Below are 7,166 nucleotides of genomic sequence, written 5' to 3'. Positions count from 1 at the left end.
CTGGGGCCTTTACACTCTCCAGCACAGCACTTTTAACCCCTGAGCCATCTCCAGCCCCACACCTTATTTTAACTGATTAACTTTTAGATAAGGTCTCTCACTGAACCAGGAACTCACCAATTTGGTCAGGCTGGTTAGCTAATGAGCCCAAGGGACCCACCTGTCTCTGCCTTCCCGGTGCTGGAGTTATGGGTGCATGCTGCAGGCCCAGCATTTCCTACACATTGGGTTGAGGATCTGAGCTCAGTTTCTATCGACCCATTTCCTCAGCCCCTTGGTTTTTTGAGATAAGGACTCATGTACCCCAGGCTGGTTCAGCTATATAGTTGAGGATGAACTTGAGCCCCTGGTGCTCTTGTCTCTACTTCCTGAGTGTGTGTCACCACACCTGGCTTCCCTATGCTCTTAATCTCCTTAAATCTCCTCATCCTCAGGTCTCAAGTGAATTCCTTGTCCTAGGGAAGCCTTCTTGGGATTCTCCATGACCTGGTGCAACTTTACTGAGCGGGGAATGGATGGATGGATGGATGGATGGATGGATGGGCGGATGGATGGATGGATGGATGGATGGATGGATGGGTGGGTGGATGGGTGGGTGGGCGGATGGATGGATGGATGGATGGATGGATGGATGGATGGGTGGATGGGTGGGCGGATGGATGGATGGATGGATTCCTCACAGTGGAGGCTCCTCTTCTCGTGTGTATTCCCAGATCTCTCTCATCTCTCTATGTAGCCCTGACTGTCCTGAAACTTTCTCTGTAAACCAGTTTAGTCTTGAATCCAGAGATCTACCAGCCTTTCCCTCCCAAGTGCTGGGATTAAAATCGTGAGCCGCCACACCTGGATGAAACTGGATTTTCAAAAGCAAAGATGCAGAATTTTACCCAAATATTTATCATGAAGTAAGTGCTGTGGCTTCAGGCAAAACGTGGCCAATTTTAGTTTCTGTTGAAAGTGTTTAGAAGCAAGAACAGAGGAGGCTGATGGGAGATGATAGCGTGAACAAGCAGACAGATCCACCCAGGGGTTAATAAAGTCATGGGCTGATTGGGTAATCAGCACCTGGGAGACCGAGATGGCGTGACTGGTAAAGATGCTCAAAACCGGGCTGGAGAGATGGCTCAGAGGTTAAGAGCACTGACTGCTCTTCCAGAGGTCTTGAATTCAATTCCCAGCAACCACATGATGTCTCACAACCATCTGTAATAAGATCTGGTGCCCTCTTCTGGCCTGCAGGCATACATGGAGGCTGAACACTGTGTACATAATAAATAAATAAATCTTTAAAGAAAAATATGCTAGCAACCAAGTCTAATGACTTGAGTTCAATCCCTGGGTCCCACATGGTGGAAGCAGGGAACCGACTCCTGGAAACTGTCCTCTGGCCTCCCTGTGTACCCTGTGGCACGAATGGTCTCACCCATAATCCCAGCACCTAGCAGGCTGAGACAGGAAGAGCACTCTGGGCTACATATTGAGATCCTGACTGAAAGAGAGAAAACCAACAAGGTTGGGAGTCCCTTTGATAAGTCCATGTCTCTCATTCTCTGGGGTGGGAGGGGGGAGGTCACCGAGATGCCAAGTTTTGGGAAGGGAGGTTTCCAGAAAGGCCGGTGAGGAACCCATGGAGCTGCCCAGGCCAACAGCAGGCCACATCCTCAGCCTAACTCCCTGAGCCGAGTATCCAGTCTAGAGCTGTGGGTCAGCTTCCATCTAGCTGCCCTCCCCTGAGGACATCGTGGTGGGCTGGGAAACAGGCAGGGGACAGCCAGCAGCTGACCCTTGAATACAGAGGTTGAACTTGGCTGGAATTGAAGGCAGGCTCAGGCCGTGAGCGAAGTCATGTGACGTACCGGGAACTCTCTGTAGATTGTATTTAGCTGAACTAATTACATCATAAATCATTTTGATATTCCACCCAGAATCTTGCAGCAGACTAGTGTCTGCATGATGAGGTCATTAAGCCTGCACCATGGCTTGCGTAAGTGAAAGAGACGGAGACAGAGACAGACGAGACAGGTTCACATAAGAGTGTGACAGTGTTGACCTTACTTTGCTTTAGTGGCTTTGTGGGTCTAACACTTCATATTTAAAAAAAAAAGCTTTTAAATGTCTGTTATAGAGAACAGGAGGGCTGGCGAGATGGCTCAGTGGGAGAAAGGTGCTTGCTAACAAACCTGATGACCTGAGTTCAATTCCCGGATCCCCCACAATCTCCATGGAAGGAGAGACCCAACTCCTGCTGGCTGTCCTCCAGCCTCCACATGAGCACAGTGACACACATGTGCGTGCACACAGAGAATAAGTATAACTAAAAATAATAAATATATCTAGAGAGGGGGAAACTGGGGCACAAAGGGCAAGAAGTCACTCAGGAAGCAACACGGGAGGAGCAGGAGTCTGCTGTGGAGGAACTCTGAGCTGCTGGATTCTCTGCCCCGGGTTCTGCCAGACCCTGTGGTGACAGCTCTAACCACAGCAGGTCCCCCACATGATGACTTCCAAGAGAGGAAGTGAAGCAGGGTGCTGTGACCTGCAAAGGAAGAGCTGCATGGGCAAGGGTGTGGCTCTGAGGCAGGGGTGGGAGTGGGGGGGGCTGGGTGGACCGGACAGAGTCGGACTAATACATCTGGAGGAGGTTGTTCCAGGCAAATGGAGCAACAACCACAGAAGCACAGAGGCCAGAGGTGGGAAGAAGCTTGGAGAGTTTTAGCAACAACAAAAAGGATGTGAGAATGAGGTGGGCAGGGAGTGGAGGGGAGGGGAGAGGAGGGAAGGGGAAGGGAGAGGAGGGGAAGGGAGGGAAGGGGAAAGAGGAGGGAAGGGGAGGGGAGAATTTACAAAGGATGTTCTCAGGTAGCTCAGCTCCTATATGTGTGATGCACACTTGTAATCCTGGTACTTGAGATGTTAAGGAGGGGTACGAGTCTGACCCCAGCCTGGGCTGCATGGTGAGACCCTATCTTAGACAAGGGAAGGGGAGGAGGGAGAAGAAAGGGAAGGAATAGGAAAAGATGGGAGGGCAGAGAATGAAGACCGTTCCCCTCCCCCTCCTGTCCTTGCAGACAATCTCGTCTGCTCTCACACTTCCCCTTTAGTGTCGCTTTACACTCAGCTCACAAGTTCCTTCGGAACAGTCAAGGATCTTTGCACTGTCACAGCCTGTGGTGTTATTTATATTATTTATCCGTTCATCACCCATCCATCCATCCATTCATCCATCATCCACTCATCCATCCTTCCATCCGTCCATCCATCCATCTATCCATCATCCATCACCCATCCATCCATCCAGCATCCATTCATCTGTTATCCGTCTATCCATCATCCATCCGTCCACATGCGCCACCCACCATGTTTTCCCACAGATCAGCCCCTATTGATTTTCCACAAATCATTTGCCCTGGGGGTGCTTTTGTCAGAAACAGTCTAAATTCTTCTTCCTGTGATGCCTCCTCTAAGAAGCCTTCCCTGACCACTGCAGCTACCTTAGTCCCATGTGCCTGCTAGTTCTTCTTGCTCAAACAGGATATGGCCTGTGCTGTTTCTGTGAGAAATCTGCCCACCTCATGCATTTGCTTCTCACAGCCTTCCCTCCCCTTTGTAACGTGATTCCTAGATCTCAAAATAACCAAGTTGTTCACGGTAATCCTACGGGAGAGATGACTGCAAGAAAGATCTGGAAGGTGGAGCTCTCCTTTTGCTGCTAACGTAAGGCTGGGGTTGCTGGGCGCCGTGTTTGCCCATAGGAGAAAAGAATACACCAGCACAGGAAATCAATATTAAAGAGGGAAAGAGTAAGCCAGACCCAAAAAGAGGAACATGGGATGCACTCACTCATAATTGGCTTCTAGCCATTAATAAAAGATATTGAGCCTATAATTCGTGATCCTAGAGAAGCTAAATAAGGGTTGAACCCAAAGAAAAACATATCATCATCCTCCTGGATATTAACCTTCATCAGGCAATGAAAGGAGACAGAGACAGAGACCCACATTGGAGCACAGGACTGAAATCTCAAGGTCCAAATCAGGAGCAGAAGGATAGAGAGCATGAGCAAGGAACTCAGGACCGCGAGGGGTGCACCCACATACTGAGACAATGGAAAACTCACCAAGGCCAGAGGGACTGGGTCTGAATAAGCATGGGATAAAACCGGACTCACTGAACATAGTGGACAATGAGGACTGCTAAGAAGTCAAGAACAATGGCACTGGATTTTGATATTACTGCACTTACTGGCTTTGTGGGAGCCTAGGCAGTTTGGATGTTCACCTTACTAGACCTGGAAGGAGATGGGAGGTCCTTGGACTTCCCACAGGGCAGGGAACCCTCACTGCTCTTTGGGCTGATGAGGGAGGGGGAGTTGATTGGCGGAGGGGGAGGGAAATGGGAGGCGGTGGCGGGGAGGAGGCAGAAATCTTTAATAAATAAATTAATTAATTAAAAAAATAAAATAAAGAGGGAAAGAGGGGGGCTGAGGAGGAAGAGGGAAGGGAAGGAGGGAACTCAGTGAATTACTTAAGTACTTGGATCCAGCCAATTCTGAGACCCATGTTCCCCTGAGTTTTTCATAAAAACCAATGAATTCCCTTTCTGCTTTGTTTCCAGCACTCCTGCTAAAGGCCTGATACAGTCTCAGAGATCTGCAGATGCTGTAGGTACCCTACCCTGGAGGGATGTGGGCAAAGGCTTCCTTCTCTCGGAAACCACTCCTACTCCAGGGACTCCAGGTCTTGGAGACCTGAGCCTGGGCTGCAAGGCAGAATTGAAGTGCAAGGTCAGAGGCCAAAGCCTGCAGAAGCAAAAGGAGGGCAGAGAGCGGGGCTGGGTTTGCATCTTTAATGAGTACATCCATTTTCTTTGATGCCTTTGTAGGGTCAGCCCTAACTTTATTAGCCTGCTTATTAACTCTGGCCACTATTCAGGAAAGGTAACTTCCGTCCCTGTGTGATCTGGGATCACCACCCCCACATCCCTGTCTCCTTGGTGGGGATTGGCTCTGGAAAACGTTGTCATTCCTACTTGTCAAGAAGATGGGAGGGGTGCCAGGCAGTGGTGGTGGTGCACCCCTTTAATCCCAGCCCTTGGGAGGCACAGATAGGTGGATCTCTGTGAGTTCAAGGCCAGCCTGGTCTACAAGAGCTAGTTCCAGGAGAGGCTCCAAAGCTACAGAGAAACCCTGTCTCACAAAAACAAAAAAGAAGAAGAAGAAGAAAAAGAAGAAGAAGAGGAGGAGGAAGAAAAGAAGCAGCAGCAGTGGGGATGAGGGGGAAATGGACAGGGTAGAATATATATGTATATATATGTATGTATATATATATACTATATATATGTAGTGTTTTGCATCTATAACTAAATGATGACTTAAAACCATGGCAGACATTTTGCCACCACAAGGGAAGACAAGTCAACATGGCAAAAAGGCTGAGTCCCTGCGGATATCTGCAATTGGTGTACTCATCACTGGGGGCGGTACTTTCTTTCTTCTGTATTATAAGAAGCTCCTTAGTTCTCAGAGACTTGAAATTCTTTCCTCCCTCATGTGCAGGCAAGAGTTTCTCACACGGTGTAGGCAGGTGGGTGACAACCATAAGGTGTGGATAAACTGGTGTAGTGAAGACAATTAGACACGTGGCCCAGACTGGTGGCCTCTCTGAGCATTCTCTACCTGTCCACATTGAGAATCCTTGTCGTCCTCTAAGCCCAGTCACAGCTGCGGGTGACAGAAGGGACACCCATACTGAAGGGAACCATAAGTGGTTTTTCCTAGCACTGCCGGTGTTTGCTTTCTTTTGGGATAAACACCCCAACCAAAGCAACTTGGGGAGGATGTAAATCTCACCTCACAGACTAAGGTCCATCACTGAGAGAAATTAGGGCAGGAACTCGAGGCAGGAGCTGATGTAGAGGCCATGGAGGAGCGCTGCTTACTGGCTTGCTCCTCATAGCATTCTCAGCCTGCCTTCCTATAGAACCCAGGACCACCAGCCCAGGGATGACACCACTCACAATGGGCTGGGCCCTCCCCCGTCAATCACTCACTAATGAAGTAGATTCCTACAGGACTGTATAAATGTCAATCTGACAAATGCACTTTCTCTACTGAAGTTCTGCTTCCTGGGTTACTCTTGCTTATGTCAAGCTGGAAAAAAAAAAAACCAACTAGATAAATCACCAACCACACAAAGTCTAATTGTGACCATTTCTAGAACAGTTTGCTGTCAACCCCGATAATTCAACAGTAGAGTTATAAAAAACAGTAGAATCACGAAGAGCCTTTGGGCTGCACTAGGGTGGGGGATTATTTTAAATGAAATACGACAGCTTTATTGCTCATGGAAATGCTATCATAACAGTGTTTAGATTATGTAAATGGTTGCTAGGTCAGAACTCAGACAGTGTCTTCTTTTTTGTATACTTGTCTGTTTTATTTTTGGGGTGCTAGGGATTAAACACGGGGCTTTGCACATATTAAGCAAGGACTCAGTCACTGAGACACGCCCCCAGCCCCTCACTGAGGGATTCTAGGCAGGGGCTCTACCACTGAGCCACACCCTAGCCCCTCACTGGGGGATTCTAGGCAGGGCTCTACCACTGAGCCAGGCCCCAGTCCCTCACTGGGGGATTCTAGACAGGTGCTCTACCACTGAGCCACACCCCAGCCCCTCACTGGGGGATTCTAGGCAGGGGCTCTACCACTGAGCCACAGTCCACTGAGCCCTAGTCCAGTTCCATTCTTGAACATTACAAGGACAACTAATAGGGAAACATAAGCATGATCAACTTTGAAGAGTCCCCGCCAACCCACTAGCCTGATGGAACACAGCTGCGGGCAAGATGGTTAGTGGGAGCTAACCCTTTTCTCCTCACGTCTAACCTGAGAGGTGAGTGTGGGTCCTCCACAGAGGCAGGCTGTGTGCCCCAGCAGGATACATGGGAAGGGCTGGGCAGTGAGTGGAAACCTGCCTTCCGAAACAGGAAGTCAACAAAGAAAGGCTTTGTGGGTAACCGATGAATCACACCCCAGTGGTGTAAACATCGCACTACGAAGATCTCTCACCACAGAAGCTGGGCCTGTTGTTGGCCCGAGAGGAAGGAAGGGGTGGTTAGAAAAGAGATGGGGTGGCATGGCCTGCGATAATGACAGGAGGCCGAGGTTC

The 7,166-nt window shown here is 49.2% G+C and overlaps 1 long non-coding RNA gene across 1 annotated transcript; it reads left to right on the top strand.

Moving 5' to 3' along the window:
- Positions 1-2,630: 2,630 nt before the first annotated feature.
- Positions 2,631-5,235, top strand: LOC126486681 (uncharacterized). The gene is made up of 3 exons (XR_007588178.1): positions 2,631-2,743; positions 3,623-3,714; positions 4,615-5,235. It is a non-coding gene; the product is annotated as an uncharacterized lncRNA (long non-coding RNA).
- Positions 5,236-7,166: the final 1,931 nt, after the last annotated feature.

Source organism: Alexandromys fortis, unplaced genomic scaffold (assembly GCF_014885135.2).
Source record: "Alexandromys fortis isolate MF-2015 unplaced genomic scaffold, M_Fortis_MF-2015_v1.1 scaffold_140, whole genome shotgun sequence".
In the NCBI taxonomy this organism is placed as follows: domain Eukaryota; kingdom Metazoa; phylum Chordata; class Mammalia; order Rodentia; family Cricetidae; genus Alexandromys; species Alexandromys fortis.
This window is presented reverse-complemented; position numbering and strand designations above follow the sequence as displayed.